Source organism: Emydura macquarii, unplaced genomic scaffold, assembly GCF_026122565.2.
Source record: "Emydura macquarii macquarii isolate MOO-44397 ecotype Brisbane River unplaced genomic scaffold, CSIRO-AGI_Emac_v2 contig_1363, whole genome shotgun sequence".
NCBI lineage: Eukaryota > Metazoa > Chordata > Testudines > Chelidae > Emydura > Emydura macquarii.
In genome coordinates this window covers 8541560-8564751 of record NW_027131500.1, presented here as the reverse complement: position 1 = coordinate 8564751, position 23192 = coordinate 8541560, and the positions used below count along the sequence as shown (strand labels likewise).

Here is a 23192-nt window from a genome sequence, read left to right as displayed (position 1 = left end):
GGTTTAATGATAGAAACACTGACTTACTCTTAAAAAGTCCTTATATAATGGGTCTATAATACAGACTATTCACTGTCAAATGAGGTGGAAAGGAGAATGGTGTCTGAGAGGCAAGATACAATAGTTCAGCTAATTTGAATGCATCAAACCTTTTGGAGAAACTCATTCTTATAGTACAACTGCTTGTCAAATTAACACAAATAGCTTTCGTTTAATTTATGCTAAGAACATTCAGAACTGGAAGCATTGTAATAAATGTTCTTCAAATCAAAAGGTCTGATCCTGCAGCCTTTTCTTTTCTGAGCACGCCCAGATAACGTTAGGATATTTTCAGATACACTGTGTGCAAAACCACCTCTCTGTATAAATTTCAGAACTATACATACCTGTGAATTTCTGAAAGGTGTTGATCTCCTTCAGAATAACAGAAGAGTTAAATTAATGTAATTTCCCACATTTTTGTCATTTGAAATTAAGATTGTGGTTTTTTTTTAATATGTTCTATTAATAGTTTTATACCAAAGCCATTAAAATAATGTTATTTAGGTTGCAAAGTCAAGCAGTTGGAAATTAAGAAATGCCAGAGTTAATGTTTCTCCTGCAACCTTAATTCGGCCATTGTGTAAATTATGATACAGTCTTTAATTATATAATCACATGTTTTTGTTTCCACAAGACCCTCCTCAAAAGTTGGCCAACCAGCATTCATTAACTTTCATTTCTGTGGGTGGGCATGACTCACACACCTACAGTGGAATATTTCTGTCTCTTTACTCTTCATTGCTTTTGGCCTCTCTGTTGATATTGAAAAGTACTCCCATGATTTTTGCTGCAGTGCTATGCAAGATTATAATACAAGGCACATCACAAAATCCAGGACAAAGTATGTGAGAGCTGGGGACAAGGCATCCTTGCTCGAGGGGATCTGGCTATGGAACACACTTCCAGAAGAGATCAGGTGAATCATGATTCTGACTATCTTTAGGAAGTGTTACAGAAACTTCCTCTTTGAAAAAACCTTTCCACCATAAGAATGACAAAACACAGATTCCTCATTCTGTCCCTAGTTCCCTACCAATAAAAACAATAAAAAGGAGGAAATTAATACAGTCTATCAAACAAACACACAAATCCCTATCTCAAGCAGAATTTTGACCCCAAACACAGAGATGTGCCAGAGACTACATGAAGTCCACGAGGGACTTCACTATTGCTGTTGATTGTATGTGGAAGGTGCTCAGATGCTACAGAGATGGATGGCAATATAAAACCTTGAGATAGATAGATAGATAGAAATGTTTATCTTGCCTTTTCCTTGTTACGATCATTAATTATCCCTAAAACAGAGGCTCTTCATGACATTTCTAGTCTTTGCTATACCTATTGGGACCCTCAGAACATTGCTACACTGTAATTGATGCCTCTGGATACTGATAAGTAACAGGATAGAGCAAATAGGCCTTCAATTATAGGGCCATAATGACACGTACATGGGCCTTAGGGCTATCAGAGTAGCACTTTCTAATGTGAGAAATGGGCAATCACATAGGGGCATCTCCATCCAGCTCTGAGATAGGTCAGTTGATTAATTTGTCTGAGCCCTAAAATTTTGACCTGAAATGACTTGAAATTTCTTGTTGATCACATCCACCTTACTTTTACTTGCAATCTTTCCTCCCCAAAGACTATACTATACTTTCATGGAGCAACCAACCCTTTGCTTGATTGCTTCCTCTATCTGCTGGGATGTTAGAATCATCTTTAAGGAGCCTTGTGGGTTGGGCTTGAATATGTTAGAGCAAACCATGACAATTTAAGGGATACCCCATTATGCCAGGATATGGCATCTGATCAGCTGTTCCACTTGTCTCATCTTCCTATTAATCTGGATCTGCTGATGCAATTGGAGTAGTTGGATTTCATTCAAAACCACTGGGGTAACAACTCAGCTCAGCTCAAATGGTACCAGGAAACAATCACTCTAGTTCTGCCAATCCTTCTTTATCCAAGTAGACTGACATTTATGCTGTTGTTACGGTCATTCCTAACTTGGACAGATAGATAATGAAATGTCTAACCAAGGCAGCATTTATGTCAAAGAGAGGAATACCTGGGTTTTATATGCTTCTAATTCCCTCCAGCAAATCCTATCAATGCATGGAGCACAACCTTTTGAGACTGAGCCATTTGTTCTCTCTGCTTCCTGTTTTCTCACACAAGGTGTTATACTCTGCTTCCGATTCAATGATAGCTGCATTTGATGTAAATGTATAATGGAATTGAATACTCTTTATAGAATTTGAAAATTTTTGGATTTAGTAACGTTGCCACTTAATAAATGGACAGCTATAAATGATCAAGTGCCTATTGATTTCAAGATGCATAATATTTGAAATCTTTCAAAAAGCTATATCATTCAAATAGAGTTTTTGTCATCGTTGATGTGATTATTATTTAATGTTTGTGTTATGGGGGTGTCCAGAAGCCCCAATAAATGATGGGGGCTCCATGAGCTGTAAAAAAGAAGTTGACTCTGCCTCTGCTTTTCACACCTGATAGCCTTAAAAGATGAGCAATATAAAAAGGGTTGGGGAGAGTTTGTATATCTGAGACTAGTAAAATGATCCAAATAACAAAAGTAACTAACGGTTAAATTACATATATTAGGCCTAAGTGAAATGAGATGGGTAACATCAGGACAACAGATGTTAACTTTATCCACTGGAGATGTCTTATTATATTCTGGGCTACTGAATGCCAGTGATATGCACAGAGATGGCATGGGAGTAGTACCATTAAAGAGGGCAGCCAAAAGCCTGATAGATTGGGCAACAGTTTTGGAAAGGATTATAACAGTATGATTTACATCGAAGTTCCAGAAAGCATCCATTATTCAGTGTTATGCTCCAGCAAATCAAGTTAATCAAGAAGAAAAATAAAACTTCTATGAGCAGTTACAGAATGAGATGTCCTACTAGTAACAGGGGATATGAATGCAAAAGTAGGGAGCAACAACACAGGCAGGGAAGTAATTATGGGGAAACAAGGCATCAGTGAAATGAATAAAAATTATTAAATGTTTGCTGATTTTTGTGGCATGAATCACCTGGTCATTAGAAGAATGATCTTCCCTCACTGTACTATTCATGAAATAACTTGGAGGCCACCAGATAACAGAACAGGAACCAAACTGATCACATTACAATTCGGCTCAAAGGGAAAAGAACTTTAGAAGATGTACATAGCAGGAATGGGGCAGATGTGGGAAGAGGCCATGTACTAGTGGTAGCTAAACTGAGAATAAAAATAAGAACAAAGAAGAGATCTGAACAACAGAGATACCCATGTTATGATATCAGCAAGCTAAAACACATGACAACACAACAAGATATTAGAACTGTGCTAATAAATAGATGTGAGGTTCTTGAAGATGATGGAACAGTAGAAGGCAAATGGACAGGATAAAGGAAACTTTTACTAAAATGTGAAGAAGTGCTGGGATTCAGGAAGAAACATCACAGTGAATGGTTATCTGAGGACACATGGCAGAAAATAGAAGAAAATTGCAAAGCTAAACTGAAATTAAATCAATCAAGAACAAGAACACAGACACCGTGATTCTAGAGGAAATATGCTGTAAAGAATAAGAGTTCAAAAAAAATTGCTAGGAAAGACAAACAAGACTTCATAGACAAAATGGCAACAGATGCACAGACCACTGCAGCACAAAATGACATTAAGACATGTTACAATATTATTACACAGTTGTCAGAAACTAAAACAAAGCCTACTAGTTCAAGCCAATGAGGGCAACTTAACAACAAAAACAACAGAACTATTAAATATATGGAAGCAGTACTTCAGTCAACTACTGAATGGGGAGCTAGTGGCTAATCCCCAGATATACAGGAAGGAAAAGACATCCTAGCCTGTCACTGGAGTAGAAGTAGAGAGGACAGTCAATCAGTTAAAAAGTGTAAAAGCACCAGTTCTGGATAACATTCCAACACAGGTTCTTAAGGCAGATTAGAAAAACATAATAGATATTTTGATAAGTCTTTTACAAAGCATATGGGAAAAAGAAAAATACCAAAGTGTAAAAAGTACCAAGTGCAAAAAGTGTCATATAGTGAAATTGCCAAAAAAAAGGAGACCTCACGGAGGGGCATTCAATTGCTGTCTATCCCAAGTAAGGTATTTACACGTATTACTCCCGATACAGCAAAGAAAGTGATAGATTTAAGGTTGCAACAAGGATTGAGGCAGGAGAAATCATGTATAGATCAAATAGTAACCCTACCTATCAAAGAACTGTCCACTGAATGGTAGTCACAGCTTTATATGAATTTTATAGATTTCCAAATAGACTTAATACAATGCATACAACAGGTTTATGCAAATTGCTACACCACTATGGAATCCCTGAGAAAATTGTGAGCATCATTCAAAACTTCTGTGAAAATACGGGCTAGTCTACACTTACAACTTACAGCAGCACAGCTGTATTGGTACAGCTGTGTCTCTGTAAAAGTGCTTGTGTAGCCCCATTTTGTTGATGGGAGAGAGCTGTCCTGCTGACATAATAAAACCACCTAATCAGGCGGCGGTAGCTATGTTGGCAGGAGAGCTGAGGGGGGTGTTTTTTTTTCCGCACCCTTGAGCGACAAAAGCTTTGCTGGCCTAAGTACTAGTGTAGACAAGACTTATCACATACTAAAGGCTAGTCTACATGTAAAACTTACAGCGGCAGAGCTGTATCGATAACAGTTCTGTATAGCTGTAACTGCCTACTCCGTAATAACTTTGAAAAACTGTCACCATGTCTAAATATTATTTTTAAATTAAATAATTATGCTTAAACTTAATGGCATGAATAAAGAAACAGACACTTCCAATGCAAGGTGAAATCTTTATAATTAGGCGACGTGAATTGCTCCAGCAAAAAAGATATCACCCTTGAACCGGTGCCAGTGTTCAGAACCACACCTAAATAAGAAGTTCTGAAATACTTTAACACAATCTCATTTTTTGTGTTTTTTGCACTTTTGGATTCTGGACTGAAAAGGGCTAAAGTAAACCCAAGAAAACCCAAGAAAAATTGATCTCATGGCATTTGCAACTGGCACTAGAAGCACAAGAATCAGAAATCTTATGAGAAAAAGCCTGTTTCTTGTAAAATTTCCACCCCAATACCAAGAAGTTCCAACAAGTGAAGTAAGCTCTGGAAGCTCTGGAGAACTATCTGAACTCACCCTGAACTTTAGGCCTGTTGAATTTTGCCCATCCCCGATTATAATTATTTTTTATATTTGCATTCACTTCTGATTAGGTGGTTAATAGGGTTATACATTGTACTCAAAATCCCAAACGCCAATAGTTAGTGGATTATTTGTCTTTATGTGTAGTGGCCTAAGACTTTTGAGAACCAAATGCTCTGATTTAAGGGAGTTTAGCAGTTACCACTGCTGGGACAAATGCTAAAATAGAACATGCTCCCCAATCAGTCAATCAGTTCAGTGAGAATATGGAGTGCATATCCTGTGGCAGGACAGGGATCTAGGTGACAATTTAATTATGTAATTGCCAAGAGACTCTAGGCACAGCAACCACAGGATCTTACAATATACTTTTTGAGGAGTGTAGTCAATCGCACTATGTCAAATGAACAGCTTCAGATATTTGAGTTGCTCATGTTAGGCTGCTTTAAGGAAGCATTTATTGGAGAGAAATAATCTCTAATTATATACACCATACTTTTGAGAGAGATTACTTACAGTGATAGGAATGATTAATGATGCAGGGGATGAAAGACCTTAATTATGTTTAATTGAAGCTAATTGAAACAGCCTCCTTGATTAATTAAGCAAAGCCAAAAAGAAAGGACTGTAATGGATGACATGATGAGCAATCTGGGTGATTCTTTGTGCTCCAAACAAATATTTTGAGGGGTATTTTTTAATATAAAAGAAAATTTTAAAATGAATTTTTAGTTCTAGTCATTCATACTTACAAAGTGTAATCAGCACTAGAAAAACTTCCAAACTGTAATTCACTTTTAGTCTTGATTTCTTAAGACAACATTAATTGCATAAGTGCATTTATCTAGTAAAACTTGATACATTAAAACATCCAACACTGACTCTCTGTGTGAAATCCTGGCCCCATTGAAGTCAATAGCAAAACTTCTAATTATTTCAGAGGGGTTAGGATTTCACTCATTGTGTCTTAACCTCTGTAAATTGGTTTCCATGTCTGTAAAGTAATACAGGCTAGTATTACATATTTTGTTACTTTAAATTACTTTACAGGATAGTGATATATACTTATCTATATGACATGAATTTTATAAGTATTAATTTGTTACTGTCTGTGAAGGAATTTGAAAATTAAAAAGTTTCCCAGAAGTGGTAAATATAATTATTTGAGGGCCCTATCCTATCTCTGTAGGGACAAAACTCCCATTGAAATCAGCTGGAGTTTTGTATGCATAAAGAATGGCAGAACAAAGTTACTTAATTGTTCTGGAAGACTATATGTTCTTTGTCTTATATTATTGAAATAAACAATTACAAAAACCTAAATCTTGCATTTTTTAATGTTTTCTTTACAGTCACAGCAGCACCACAAGTGTTATCCTGTAATCCTGTGAACTACCAAATGGTCTTTTATAAAGTTTTAAAAATAGTATCCTTGTGGTTATTCACAACTGAATAACAAATTGCATGCTGTACACTTCGTGATAGTTATCTATGTTACTGAAGTTATAACTGTGTAGTTATTGGGCTCCATTTATCTAAAAGGCCAAAGAAAGATGACACAGATTTGAATGTACAGCCCAAGATCAAAGAATGCAATAAAGGATGCAGGAAATAACAATTTAAAAGAAAACCTCTGTGGCTCAAAAACTCATTTTTTAATTTCAAGATTTTTTTTTTTAAATACTGAGTAAGAGCATCATTTGTAATAGGCCTTAGGGTTTTTTTTTTCTTCTAAAAATGATGGCCTAAATTGTACCTGTATTTTTGCAAAAATAAAATAAAATTTGTACAAACAAAAATAAAATATTTGCACAGATGAGAAAGATCATAGCTATCCTCCTAATTTTAGTATGTAATGTGGGCCTGATCCAAAGGCTATTTAAGTCAAAGGAAAGACTCCCATTGACTTCTTTGGGCTTTTGACTGAGCCCTGTCTGAATGCCAGGGTGAAAGTAAAGGTGAGCAAGACTCCCCTGCCTTTGCTAAAAGAAGAGGAAGGGTTCCCTCTCTTCTCCCTCTACCTGGCTTGCAGAAGACTTCCTATCACAGAGCTTCCTCTCCTTGGCTGGTGAGGTGAAATGTTACCAGGCAGGGCAATCTGAAGTGAGAGCAGCAGAAACTGATGCCTGTCATTGGACTAAATTTTGGGGGATCTCAGCCTTTCCACCAATAGGCAGGGCAGCATCAGCATCCAAGGAAGGAAAAAGAAGTATCCTAGCCTGCAGTCCTCTAAACAAATCCTCTCCTCAGCAAGAAAATCTGTCCCCTTCACCAGCTTCCTCTGGGAAGGGGGGGGAAGACAGATGCACTTTGCATAATACATTTTAGAAGAAAAAACTTTTTCAAAATGTCTTTAAAATCTTATAAAATGCAGGAAATTTTAATGGATTTTCCAAATTATTCTGGGGAAAAGCCTCTTGTTCTCCCATTTTTTAAATTTGTATTTATACCAGTACAGATTCTCCACCCTGGCCAAGTCTAAATGCTGGTATTTTTTGGAATAGGGTGTGGTGTACCAGGGAAGGTCCACACACTACATGTATGTGAGCGCATACGCACACATACCTGCACACCCACCCACACGTTTACTTCCGTTTGGCTAGATTTGGGCCACATAGGTGGGGAAGGGAGACATGAGATCCTTTCATCTACATTTCTTCTTGTGTCCCCATTCTTCTCCTCTTGCTGCATCCCATGATCACAAATGACAAAAAATAAAAATAAAGAAGAAAATGCAATGCGATATTATAAGATGACTAGACCTGTGATGACAGCCAGCAAAACTGGCGAGCTCTCTCTCCTATTTTGATATATTTTAGGGTTTGTCTACAAGGGGAATTATTCTGAAATAGCTATTCCTGATCAACTATTCTTGATTAATCCAAAATGGGATTTAGCTAATTCATAATCAGGCATTCTTATTCTGAAATAAGAGCATCCAAACATGGAATTAATCAGGACTAGTTAATCCACTTTAAATTCACACTGTACCTTATTCTGGATTAATTTTCATGTGTAGACAAGCCCTTAACCATTGACTGAATGGATTTGCTCTGAAAATGTAAACTATATCTAGTGAAGGACTTTTGGTCATAACCTACTATCCATAGCCATACCCCAACTGCATTGCTTTTATTATTTTAGGATGTACGTTTACTTCAGACAGATCATCAGATTCTTGCTCAGTTTTCGTTCAGGAAAACTTCCACTGACCTCAGACTGAATAAGGACCTCAGAATTTGGGCTCCTGTTGCTTGATCCGCCTCCTTTTCCCTATGTACCTAGCAGACTCTGTCTTCTTCAAATCCTTCCTCAAAATTCATCCCTTTATTGATGAACTTTCTAATACTAATTTTAGCTCCGGGCCTATCTGCTGCCTCTTGCCTTCCTTCCATTGTGCTGTCTCCTATATCTGGACCAGGCTCCCTTTTTCTTCCCCACCAAGTGCCTTTTCTGTTCTTCAGTTTTTTCCTTAAAACCACTTCAGGTTACCCAGGAATACTTGCTAATTTCTTTTCCTCATCATTAATCTTGCAGTGCTCTCCATTTCCTGAACTATTGTACCATGTCTACTTTGTCTTTCTTGGATGGTAATTTTATTGGGATATGACCCATGTCTTTCTACATGTGTGCGTACAATGCAACATAAATTTGCTGTGCGGTGTCTTGACTCCATCTGCAAGTTGCTGAGTATAATGAATGTGTGACACACAAGAGGGCTGGTAAGAGAGTGGGCTTTGTTTACTGGCATCAGTCATCTTCATGGTCCCACTGCAATGTGTTGCTTCTGGGCTTATCATGTTAGGTGCCTTCAACTCCTCTGGGAACTGGGTGCTCTTTTCATGTCTCAGATGTTTAGCACCTCACAAGTTTGAGCCCAAAGTAATTTTTAATAATAATAAACAGTCATAAAAATAATATAGACAAAGTGGATGAGGTAATATCTCTTATTGGACCAACTTTTGTTTGTGAAAGTAACAAGCTTTTGAGCTTACACAGAGCTTGTCTTCAGGTTTCGAGAAGAGCTCTGTTTAAGCTCAAAAGCCTGTCTCTTTGATGAACAGAAGTTGGTCCAGTAAGAGAGATTACCTCGCCCACCTTGTATCTCTAATATCTTGGGACCAACACAGCTACAACAACACTGCAAATAAAAATAATAGTGCGTGTTAAAATTAAGAACACAGGTAGAGCACTGATTATGTTAAAAGAAAAAAAAAACCCAGTGATACAAGCTACCATCTCATATTTAAAGAAAAGTTTACTGACACTTTCAATCAGTCAACAGAAATGGAGAGAGGCTTGCAGTTGTTGGAGCAACAGTTTTTTAGTTTTAAGGATTTGACAAGCTGGAATTCCACCTGTGCCAAACTAAAAGTGTGAGTATTGTTAACCAATTGGTACTATTGCAATCTTCTGAGCAGTGGTCAGAAAAATCCATTACCACTATTGTGTAGCACTCCCCAGTGAAATTTAACTTGCTATTCACAGGAGTGAGTATTAATCTATCAAGATATTTCCTGAGTTTATTTTTTCAAATGATCAAAAGAATTATTATATAGTGGTTACCATAAAAAAGTCCACTTCAGCTCATACTGATTTTTTTATTCTTTATTAGAATGATTTTGCTTCCTAGCTTAATATAGGCATTATTTTTGGGTCATTAGTGAATCAAGCAAAGGTTAATTTGTAGCTTGAATTGGAATTTTATTACAAGCTGAAAAGCCCATTTTGTGATACAAGTACAGATGGTTTTCTCCCTGAAATTTATCCCTTCTTTTTGTCTTCAGTATTCCCATTTCTCTTTTTTTTTTCTCTTTTCTTTTCTTCAGGAAAAGTTACTACCACTTTACATATTTTCTATATAATCTTTAATCAACAGTATTTATTTAAAAATTTGTAACAGCCCCAATTGCATCAGCATCTGGGCATTTTATGTCACTACAAACAGCCATTAACAAAGAAAAAAAATCTTCAAGCTAAAGAACATAATAATATAGCCCCATTCCCTGTTTTAAAATAAAGTCAAGGGTCAATAAAGGCCTGATAATACAGCTGGTCTTACATGAGGCCCTGAAGTTTGCCAAAATTGTACTCCGATGGACCTTCAGACAGCGTATAATCTTGAGTCATAAAGAATCCACTAAGAGAGTTTCACACGAATAGAGAACATGAATGTTTAAGATCAATAGGTACAAAAGTGTTTGTGGATGGGAAGTTTTCTTTTTACTACAATACATTTGCATATGATTACAAAGACTGAAGACTTATAGGACGTTTGAAGCTTGCTGGTAATGACTACAACAAGAATTTAGACAGTTGTGAGCATAAGCATGGTAACTAAACTTTGGCTCAAAAGAATTTTAAGAACCCTTATTGTTCCCCTGAAAGACTAATCTGCATGGGTTTAAACAGTTGGACTACATAAATACAGATACGCAACAACCCAAAACAAAAGTGAATTGTGAATTAATAGGAAAGTACTGTATTAGCAATACTGAAAAAAAAGTACTCCAATGGCAAAATTGAATGAAGTAAATGAATGCACGGCACTCCACCAGTTCAATAGATTTGTTTCCTGACAGGGAATGGTCAAAGCTAAACACTCTAGCTCAATGAAAAATTGGCCAGTACCTGGATGAGTTTTCAAAAGTACATCAGGTCCTGCACTATAAAGTCCATGTTACTTTATTTGGACCCTGATCTTGCAAACTGCTAAGAACCTCAAAGGAAATGGTCAGTTCACCTTGCAGGATCAGCCTGTTGGTGACCTACAAATTTCCCATGTACTGCTCAAATAACTTCAGTAAGATTCTGAAGGACGCAGCAATGGCTGGAACTATTTTTCAAGTTAACAGATTCTACCTATTAGAAACCTGAAACCAACAGAAAATTACCAGTTTTACAGTTCTTATTGAGGATTAGCCCATCTTTTAATTCGTTTGTTCCTAATACAATAATACGCCATTTGCTGGAGTAGAAACGTAAATATGGATAGGGTGAGATCTTTTCAATGCAAACGGTGCTTGTCAAGAGACCTAAGCCAAATGTGCATAATAGAGGGATAAGAGCATGTAGGCAGTAGAATGAAACATTTTTCTGCTTAGGCAGGCAGCAAAATCTTTGCCTTAAGGGTTAGTGTTTAGAAGAAAAAAAAGTAAAATAGTTAACACAAGGAGAAAATACTCTCTTGCTTGGGGTTCTGTCTGGTCTTTCTGAACCCCGTGCTTCCTAAAGACAACCAGCCTTCCTCAGACATTCACCCTCGTGTGTCTTCCAAGCAGCTGCTCTTATAGCTCCTCCCCTGAGCACCTATACAACCAGAGGGGAAAGCGGAGTTGAAGTTAACCCTTTCTTCACTGGGAGTGATATAGTGCTGTACCACCCTCCCCACGTCTTTCCATAGCACAGGGGGTTCAGACAAATGATGTTTTATTGTATTTAATGAATCATCAGAGTATTTCCCATAGAAATAATAAAAAAAGACGACTTGTCCCTTTCCTTCTAAACCATAGTCATATTTTATTCCCATAAAAACAGACCCTGGAGAGGTAGCTAAATACCTAATAGAAAAAATGGGAAGAATACATCACTGGAAATCTTGGAAACTATTCAGCAGTGTATTTGTTTCAGAATAAATGAAGGCCTCTGAACTAATCCTCAGATGAAAAGGAGTTCATATACATCTTTAATTAGTTCATGATATTGGAACACTATTGTGATAAAGAAGATTTAATAAAGCATTTTGTCCTTTTATTACTTTCATTTCATGCGACATATCTGCTTATCTAAGCAAGATGTTAGACTTCAAAGGAAGTGCTATCTACCCTCCCTCTGTCCAATAAATAACTCCTAGAGGAGTAAAAACAATAGATGTTTGTAGCTTCACTGGTGCTGCTGAGTGGTGAGAAGATCAGTCATTATCCTTCTTCTGTAGCTGTGGCTCTGTGATAGGCCTCTTCCTCTTTTTCTCTTTCCTTAATGATAATTTCCATATATCTTCTAACTCAGTAAGTTACTCCTTAGCACTTCTATATCAGAGTCACCAGGGTCAGTGAGCACCTTGGTGGCAAACTGAAATCACATAACCTTCCTGCTGTTCTCCTGAGGTGGAATTTGCCCTGTACCGAGGCCTAGCATAAGGCCTATGCACCACTTTAATACCACTTCATCTCTAAAAATAAGGCTTTAAGGGTCGCTTAAGGGATGTATAGGACTGATTCAGACTCTCTGTGCTAGGGTGAATTTCCCTTGTGGTTTATTTTCTTTTCCAGCATGAATATACTATTGGGCTTAGTATAGAAAGGACAAAATGCCCACTGCCTCCCAAAGCTCCCAAAGGGAGGGAAGCCAAGCTGCCCCCAGGGATAATGGTGGCTCCATATGGTGTCAGAGGGAAAGTGAATCTTACAAGAACTCCAGGCATGTTAAAGTATGGAAATGCACAGTTAATGCACCCAAACCACTTTCACTCCACCCTGCAGTGATCCATAAAATAGCCAGAGGAATATGAGCAGTGTGTAAAAATGTTCATGGTCCCAGATTAGATTAAATGGATTTTTAATGACACATTAGATTTTTGTTTCATTTTTTTTCTCCTCACAGTGTCTGTACAGAGCAGAGTTAACGCTGTCTGGGTGCTTTAATGGTACCCTTCCATATCCTAAACATATCTGGATTTCTTTTAATGCTTAACTGACTTTCTTAGGTTTGTTTTTGTATAATTGCAACACTCCTGTAATACCTATAACCTAAATTAGCATACTCTCAACTTTAACTCCACATTGACAGTTTTAATCTGGAAATTTGAAAATCAGAGCCATGTTGCATTGAAATTGGGTCTCTGATTTGCTCAAAACACTTGTGACTCTTCAAGTCTTTAGATGAATACCATCTGGGTTCTAAGTTTGTAAGGAAGTACAAAACCAGGTGAGACTTCCAAGCTTTTAGTTTTTGTTGCTGAGCACTGCAACTACCATTGACTTCAGGGGAATTTACAAATGCCCAATACATTTAAAGATTTGGCCTGTTATTTCATATTTATACATGACATCTTAGGAGGACATGGAGAAAATTGCAGATGGAATACAAAGATAATCACTACTCTGAGGAGTTTGCAGTCTAATTTAGATTATGTACAACTTTGAACCACACAGAAAAACAGGATGTCAGGCAAACAGGAGTGAAGGAGACTTATGAGCTAATTTTGTGCCTTTCTATTTTCTCTTTTTCGGTTTACTTTTAATTCATGTAGAATTTGGCAAGCTGGTGAAGGAGTATGTGCTTTGCCAGAAGTTTTGTGATAGGAAGCAGGATGGAAGAATAAAACTGTGTCCTTTATGCATTGTACTAGAATTGAAATGTGGGGGCCAAATTCTGCTCCCTGTTTTTCTACTGAAAGCAGAAATTCAGGTATCCATGTGTGCTCTACCCCACTGTTCCATTTAGGCATGTTTGAGTTAAGATCACCATTGAATTTAAATTAAGTTTACCCCTCATCTGTTAAAATCTAGCGAAATAGGAAAAACTTTTTTTTTTTAAAAGAAGCCAGCTTGCATGCTAGTTTCCCTAAGTTTGCTCAGCTTGATTTCATATTGTTTGCTTTTCACTTTGTATTTTAACAAGTTTGCTGCTTAAGTTTTAGTATAATTTGTGATCAACACTAAATTTAAGTTTATTTTATATTAGTGGCTGTTTCACAACTAATTTGAACTTACGTCTGGCTTTAAATAAATATTTACATAGAAATAACATGAGATTGCATGGTGTAAATGTAGTGCCATTCAACTATGTAAATAGCAGCAAAGATGTTTAATTGAATATAAAACACTGGTAAAATGTAAACATCATTTTTGTTCCAGTTGCTTTATGCCTGAGTTTTGATGACACAAATGAACACAACTTATTGATAATGGAAGTTATAGTCTGAAGCAAGGTCCTATAACTTTGCTTTAAGTCTGGAAACCTTTTCAGTGATTGCTTGTGCCTTCCAATGCCATTTACCTTGCTTCTTACCCATTCAGCTGTCTTCGGCAAGGTATTCAGTTCTGGACTTATTAAATAGCTTCAGTATAATCCTAAAGTCATGTACGGTAACATAAATCGAAATAAAGAAGCAAAGCTAGTCATAGGCCTGTGCATTTGACTGCAAAGGACATGAAGACAATAGTCACAGGTTGTAGACTGAACTGGTTTCATTTTTGATTACCTGCTAATTTGTATTTTTCAGATCTATAGAAGATAAAAAACTAAGGACCTGACTGAATTGGTATAAATTCAGACAAAAGTGATAATAGCTGCTAATTTTTGGGACATGAGTGGAGACTGAGGAACGTGTCATTTGCTACCACTGAGACCTGATTGATCTTTAGGCCTTTGAGGTTTAGGCCTAGGGTCTGAGTAGTACAGGCAAATGATTAACAAAGCAACAAAAAGTGATACTCAGACACACACCTATTGTATTTTTAAAGAGTTGTTCCAATGTGTCCAACTGGTTGAAAATGGTAACCCACTTCTATTCTGCAAGGCACTGTTTTATTGTGCTGAACCAGTTGTTTGACTCCTTACTGTGCTGTTTCAAGGGCATCTACTTTCTACTCTGGTTTGTGCCATGCTCTGCATAGTTTTTCACAGGAAAGACTAGAGACATCAGGAGGGAGTGGTGAGATCAGAAAGGATAAGGAAGAGAGAAATGTGGAGAGGGAAGAAATTGTGAGGGAGTAGCAAGAACAACAGTGTAGGGAAGAGATGAGCGAAAGAAGAAGAAAAAGATGAAAGATAATCCAGGAAGAGGAGAAGATGAAGGAGAGATAGAAAGGCTAGGAGGATAAAAAGAAACAGGATGTGGGACGGCAAGAGAGAGAGGGTATATGATGGGTTTTTCCTGCTGATTACTTGCACAGATACAGGATATATCCCAATGAAATTACCTGGGTTTGCTTCATAGAAGTTGTATGTAAGCCTTTTTGATTTGCATGACTATGCACCCGTTGGTTCACTTTGAATTTTGAGTCTGCATGAATTCCCAAATCTCATAACTAAAACTCAGCTGACACTGATCGGTTATGCCAGGTCTGAGTTGGAAACTAAGTGAAACAGTTGTGTTTCTCATAGTTTCCAGCCCAGCCCATAAATCAGCCCCAGTTGATTCAAAACATTCGTGAATCTTGGTGAAGCAAATTTGAGGCTTGGGTTGTAATAAATGTTTTGGGTGTTTGGCCAAATAATACCATCAAGCCCTGACAGCATGCATCTCAGAAACTGGTCTTTGTTTTTGCTGTTAAAGGCCTGGTAGCAGTTTCCTAGTTTAACTGAGGATCTTCATTTAAGCCAGGATCTCCTTGCCTTCAGAAAAGACGAGATACCCCGACCCTCATCTCTTCTGCATTTTGTTTAAAGAACGGTAGTCTGTCCAGCATCCACAGCTGTGCCATCACTAGACAGTTATTTGGCTGAATGTTCTCCTCTTCTCTTACATCGGTCAGTTAAATCAAAGGCAAGCCATAGCACTCAGGCACAGAGTGTGTGCCACATCCTCAACTGGGGTAACTATGACAATGTTAACAATGACAAAAGCTTCATGCTCCAACATGTGATGGAAGGTTCATGCTCCAACACTCCGGTTTCATTTCATATTCAGACAATCATCCTGCTAAATCACAAAACATGTTGAAGTAAAGTCTGAAGACTGAAGCCCACACAACGGCAATAACAGGAAATTCAGACATATGATAGCTACAATATGGGATCTAGTCTTCCCTCTCTCCCTGAGCTTGTGGGAATGTATATTATATGGCTAGATAGTGCAAAACTAATAGTAGTTTGCATTTGTGCAACCCAGCATATTTGTTGGGATAGTTAAGAGCAATGGAACAAACTAAGGCAGCTGTTTCAACCATATGCCTGAATGTCTTTGTTTTTGTGGGTTAACAATGGACATTTGACAACGCATCAACATACGGCAGGTGTACCCTTACAAAGCTGCAACTGTGCCACCAAAGTGAAGACACTACTATGCTGACAGGACATCTTCTCCCATCAGCATAGATAATCCACCTCTGTGAGAGGCGGTAACTGTGTCGATGGGAGACGCTCTCCTGTCGACATGGCACTGTCTGAGTCAGGAGTTAGGCTGGTATAACTGTGTTGCTCAAGGATGTGGATTTTTTGCACCCCTGAGTAATGTAGTTATACCAATGTACGTTTATAGTGTAGACCTAGCCATAGTATTTTTGATTTTCATTTCCCTTGGATGTCTTTTTGGAGTTTAATTTATTTTATGCTAAGGTCTTATCCTGTGCGGTGCTGAGCACAAACCCCCTCACTGAAAGCAATGGGCATTGAAGGTGCTCATCACCTTGCAGAACCGAGACCTAAAAGATGGGCAATGAAAAAGTATATCAGACTCTAAAACTTCATTTGAATTGTTAGATTCTGATGCATGAATACTTTGGGTTAAATTATGGCTTTCAGAGGAACAGGTCTTCTGGGATGTGGGGTAAGCAACTGTAATGGTTGAGTGGTGGTGGCTGGAGTTTCTGTGCCTGCATCAGGCAGAAGCTGGCATTGTGTCGTGGAAATGGTGCTTCCCTTTGCCCTCTCTCCACTTTGGATGATCTTTGCTGGATCAGCCATAGTTTGGTCATTAAAGTGCAATTGCCCTTTGTGCAATTTACTTTGTGTCCCATTATGATGGTTGGCCACTGGCATGAATAGAATAAATAGTGGTTAGCAGCTGAGAAGGGATCAAAGGAGTAAAAAATCCCATACCAGAGATCCCAAGACTTCCAACAGAAGGAAGATGGCCTACACACCATAATTCCCACTTCTCCCCATTGAGCTGATGGAAATTTCTCCACATGAACACATTGATTGGTTGTCCTGGTTGGAGGGGAGCATGACTGGGAAATATCTCCTCTTACTAGTATTTATTAGTAGTAATAGTATTGCAGTAATGCCTAAACACCACATTCCCACTATTGCCCAAGACCCCAATGTGTTAGGAATTGTGCAAACATCTTACAGCAGTCAACCTCTAGTACCCCATGGGGAAATTTCCTGTGGTTTAACCCACAGAGACCAGGCCATTGCTCCCCTTTCATCCAGGCATAGGTGAAGAGATGATTGCAGCACAACTCCTAAGGAAGCCATGCTGCTGGGTGAAAGCGATGCTTAGAGACTAATAGGGGAGGAACTCGTCTTCTTTGGATGACCCAAGACACACAGGATCCACACTTGATGGATCTTGTGATCTTTTTTACATTTAAAGGCCATGCCATGTATCCCTTCCACAAAAACTCCTCTCACCTAATGGGATACCATGATGGGGGCTCTGCAAGTGTCAGCTCCACTGAGTTTCATTTGTAACTTTGCCCCCTTGCAGTTTTTTTTTTTTCATTGAAGGAGATGAAATAGCCAGTCACTTACATACGGCACCAGTGAAATGCAGCCATCTCTGGAATTGAAGGTGGTAACTAACATTGTGCAAGACCATGGGAAGGGAAGGAGAGGAAGAATTTTGGCTAAGAACTCCTTGGCAAACCTCTACATTTACAGAAGGTGGAATAGGGTATTTAATGTCTAAGCATAGCGGACAGAACCTACATTTGTAATGTCTCATCTGGAAGACATACAGATAGTTAGCTGCATGGAAGTATATATGTCTACCCTGGCAGGATGAAAGTCTGAGTGAACCCTACTGGGATTTAAACTGGTGGTTCCAGTGAGTCTATTTATTTCAATTGTGCTGCTTAGTCAATAAAGCCTCCTCTTCTAGAAGGAAGTAACTGTGTTTGGAGCAGCAGCAAATTTTTATATGTATTTTTTTTTCCTTCTTAAAGAACCTAGTCTGCATTAAGGATTTAACTACCTGAAAAGTTTCTTGAGGTTATTTTTAACTAAAAGTAGTATAAAAAGGGTCAGAAATAAGTCATCTTATGTCTAGTGCACTGTCTGCTGCTAGCTGTTGATATAAATAAGTTAAATTGCTATTTTATCTCTAAAAACCATACATGTTGTAAATTACAAGGACACCTGTATTTTAGGTTTAAACCAATATTTAGTGATACAAATCCACCACAGATGTTAGTGTTGTTTTTAAACTTATTTCCCCAAAACACCACTATTTTCATTGCAGTATTTGGTGTCTACTTGTTTGACTTTCAGCTGTCCTCCATTCATAGTCAGTTCCACATTATGGCCTGGCAGGAAAAGAAATTGCCATAAAAATCAATGATCGCTAATAATAGATGTAAAGCATGAAAGAACAAACTTAGTATAGCAGAAAGCAGAAGAATCACCAAAACTAACATTAGACATACACTACTACTTACAAAAGATTCCATGACTATTCATACAGATTTTTAAATAAATTCATTTAAACTATTTTAACTCTGTTTCTGTTAATTTTGTGTGAAAGTAGTGCCAGTACAAAGGACTTTAGTGGTTCACAGACATTGGAAACACTTGCTGTACAGGGTTGAATTTCACTCTGTCAGTGAATATTCTAATAAAGAATTTACTAATTGGAAAATTTTAAGTAAGCGTAATAAATATGAATTGAAAGCATACTTCAAATTTGAATGTCAAAATTAGCACGGGATTAACTGACTCTGAGAGCTATGCTCGTCCAACAAGAGAACTTTCTTATTTAATATTTATACAGTAGTAGCATCTATAAATGAAGAAAATCAGATGTACACAATTTTTAGCCAATTAGGAGAAGTAGTTACAACTCGCCAATATTATATTCATTGACAGCACGTGATTTGTGTCCAATCAAAACAGGTCAAAATTTGTCTTTTGAATCCTGACTACTTCCAACAATCTGCTTGAAACAAGCTACAGAAAAAGAATTATTTGCAGACACTATCAAGTAAATAATTTTGAATAATGAATAGATTTGGGGATAAGTTTGGGGATAAGTTACAATCAGAAAATAAACATTGAAGATTTATTAATTATCCAACATTTGTCAACTATAACAAATGATTCCAAGGAAAATGTTGTATAAGCTCCTTTAAAATTGTTAAAACACCGTACATGTAGAGACATATACACGTTGATTTGAAACCACTGTATCTAGTCAATTCGACTCATACATTTCCTTAAGACTCAACAAAATTGTCCTTTCTTTCTTTCTTTCTTTCTTCCTGGTATTGAGGAGAGAACCCCGAAGTTGTACATAACATTGAAATTATTAGCTTCAGCCATAGAAGCCAGGAAATTCAGAATTAAGATGGAAACTTCATGTTTAACCAACCCAGTTGTGGCTTGGTACAACAGGAATCTATAAACAAGGGGTGATCTCACTTGCAACACAGTTTGTACTGCAATACACAGGGGTAGAGTTACAAAAGGGTGAGTTAAGGACAGAGCTTCATCTCTATCTCTGATTCTTCTTGCTTTTTTCAGGGTTTACGTCAGCCCTATGTCATTATTTGAATGAGAGTCAGTGTTGGGTAATTTAATTTGTACATAATTTTAAACGTTGTTTTTGAAAAATAATATGTCTGCAGTGGTGCTATTAGTTTGGGTAACTGCAGATAATTCTGCACATCAGGGCAATTAACACATATCCTGTGGGTTTGATTACTAGGTTCAAGGAAGTTTGGCTCAGCAGAAATTCTCTTAGTAAAGCCTTATGGAAAGTTAAAGGCCCCTATCCTACAATTAAAATGGCAAAGTAAAGTACCCCCCATTTTTTTTTTTGGATTGACTATAAACCTTGACTCATGGGAGTCTGCTTTCTGAGGATGGTAATAAAAGCAATCAGGATTGAAAGGAGTTGTTTTAGATGAAAATTCTTCTACATTTTCTCTTAATTGTTTTTCTAAAAAATTTCTAAAAATAAAATTAGGTAATGACACACCAAGGCGAACACAGAAAGAACAAGCAACAAAAGTGAAGTTAGTCATTTTTTGCAGTTATAAGGTGTAAAAAGAAGGCACTTTGTGTATTATTCTGAAGTGCAGCTCATATATAGAGCAAAGCTATTTTACATAATAATTAAAGAATAAAAAGAAGGTATTTCCTATAAGCTATAGCACAAAAATGGATGATTAATTGACATAAAGAGAAAATGAATTAAAATACCTTCTATTGTAGCCAATAGTTTGTTTTTAACCCCTTGGAAAGTACAAACTAAACTCACAAGCATGACAGTAGAGAATTTCAATGTTCTAAGTTAGTGATTCTTAACCTTTGGGTCATGACCTAGGGTTGGTTGTTAGCAGGTTTTTTTCTGTTGTCACAAGACTACCTGCCAATCCCCGTTGGAACACTGTCAGATCCAGCTAATTGGTGCTCTCCATGCTTTGTCTGGTCTTAGAGAGACCTGGAAGGCGCTCACATACCATAGTGATGATCATGGTATAAGAACCTAAACAGAATAGACTAGAGAAGTCCTGACCACAGAAAAGAACTGCCTGTTATCTACAAGGATAATTTTAGTTCCAGCCTATTGTATGGACAGAAGAGGCAGGAAGATGGGGGAGGCTGTTTAAAAGTAATCTAAGTGAAAGATGGTGAGGGAATGGACCTAAGTTTTATTTTAGGAATGGAGCTGTGAAGCAGCATGGCAGATATTTGAGATGTAGAGCGCAAAACAAGAGGATTTGCTGAGAACCTGGAAATAAAAAGTAAAAGACAACGAAGAATTAAAGGATGAGTCACTCCATGGTTGTGATCTTTAGTAACTGGGAATATAATGGAGTTGTCAACAATAATGGAAAAATGGGGAAGGAAGATAAGTTAGGAGGAAAGATGAGAAGTTTTAATTTTTGATATATTTAATTTTAGAAAGCAACAGGACACCCAGGAGGAAAGATTAAATTAGCATTAAATTAAATTAGCATTAAATTAACACAAGCCTGGACAGAAGATGAGATATAGAAATACAATTCTGAGTTATCAGCATAAAAGTAGTAACTGAAATCAATGGAGTAGAGAATTTCAACCAGGTGACAATTCCTGGAAGCAAAATGTGGGAGACAAAGGAGAAAAGAAGAAGAGGAAGCAATGAAAGCAATTATGGTGGAGTAGTTGTCTAAGAGGGAAGAGGAACAGAGACGGTTTGAGGGGAAGAGTGTTCACTGTGTGTAAGGCAGCAGAGAAGTAAATGAAAATATGAATAGAGAAGAGTTGCTTAGATTTGATGAGGGAAAGGTAAGTTATGAGTGCAGTAGAGAAGACAGAAGCTAGATCAACATGCTATCCGTGTTAATGCCTGGTGTAAGTCTAATATCTTTCCAGGAATACATTTCTTCTCTGTAGATTTTTTTCTTTGGACACAGCCCAAAGGTGAACTTGGCTCCTCATACCATAAAAGGATAAACCCTTCACAGGATGATTAATTTTACAACCCACCCCTTCAAAAAAAAATCTGTGGTTTTAGGGAGAATGAATTATATGCTTTAATGTTACTGGAAGCTGGAAGAACAGCAGTGGCTTCTCCATTACATTTAAAAGAAATAAGCAAACAAAATGCATATTTTGTTTGGCAATATCTACATTCACTATGACAACTTGGGAACTATTCACTGGTGATCGGGGAACAGATTTTCAGAGTTAGTTGTGCACCCCACATATTTGGTGCAAATAGTCCATGTGCATAGGCACATTGTGTGTTTGCATTTATAAGTTTGGCATACGCAGATTTGTTCACACAGTTGCCTGAATTTAACTTTGAAAAGCTTGCCCTTTAGCTGCAAGCTAGCTGTGAAAGTGTTTCTACAGCATCAATGACACATACCAATATAAATCATCACGAGAGGAAAAAACCCTTTGCTATCTGCCAACCACTCCATTCCCCACAGAACAATGCAAGCAAATATTAAGCATGGGGGTATACTTATGGTTTATTTCAAATAGATTTACTTTCGGATTCAGATAATTGTGTATATTGCTGTAAAATCTCTGTGTAGAGGTGTTGGAAGAATGAATCAAAACCACAGCAAATAGTAAATCAGCTGTGCTATGTAGCCTTTCCTTCAAATAAATTCTTTTTTGAGAACTCTGCTTGCACATACTTCATCAGAAGGATTTGTGCTAAGGATGTACTTTTAAAGCACTGCCTGTTAATGAAGGCATAAAATCCCTTAAAATCTGTTTGTGCTGAAGGCATATAGTTGCAGTTTGGGTACAATGCTACATTTGTATAGCTTTCATCAAATGCTCTGTCATATGGTTACCATGATGATTAAGACCACTTTGAGAAGTCTACCACCTTAGACTGAATAGACTTACCTTGACCTTTAAATGCCAGATTGGTACACGTAATAAATTTATCAATTCACTCTAGACATTTTATTTATAAAATATTGTTCTTAGTACATATCTAAAATAAATTGCATGCTTTCTCATGCTCGACTTAACTCTTAACTCTCATATAGCAATTATCCACTGGTGCAATAACAGAGGGCATAACCGTACAAACCCTTTCTCCTGTGAGACATATTTACTTACGGATAAGGCCAACTCATGTGACCAAGGATTTGAAGGATGAGGCCCTTAATGCAGAAGATACAGTTTTAAATAATCTAATATACAGATATTTCCTGGAAGATTACAAATTCTCTTTCCCCAGAAGAACTAAGCAAGCAGTTGTATGCAGTGTTGTTGTAGTTGTGTTGATCTCAGGATATTAGAGAGACAAAGTGAGTGAGGTAATAATATCTTTTACTGGATCAACTCCTGTTGAGAGAGCCAAGCTTTTGAGCTTACTCAGAGCTCATTTTCAGAAGATGAGCTCTCTGTAAACTCCTCTATCTCACCAACAGAAGTTGATCCAATAAAAGATATTACCTCACCCACATTGTATCTCTGAGTAAGAAGTTGCTAGGTTCTTGTGCTGAATCCTGCTCACTAACTATGCAACTAGCAATAGCTATGGGCTACAGTATAAACTATTCCATACTTCCAAGGAATTATTGATCATTA

The 23192-nt window shown here is 37.4% G+C and overlaps 1 long non-coding RNA gene across 2 annotated transcripts in view; it reads right to left on the bottom strand.

The window, feature by feature from the left end:
* LOC137155587 (uncharacterized) overlaps window positions 1-22925 on the bottom strand; it is a 35862-nt gene extending 12937 nt beyond the window's left edge. For both annotated transcript variants that reach the window (XR_010920556.1, XR_010920557.1), the window contains exon 1: window positions 22719-22925. This is a non-coding gene — a long non-coding RNA (uncharacterized lncRNA). The remainder of the gene's footprint in view (window positions 1-22718) is intronic.
* Window positions 22926-23192: the final 267 nt, after the last annotated feature.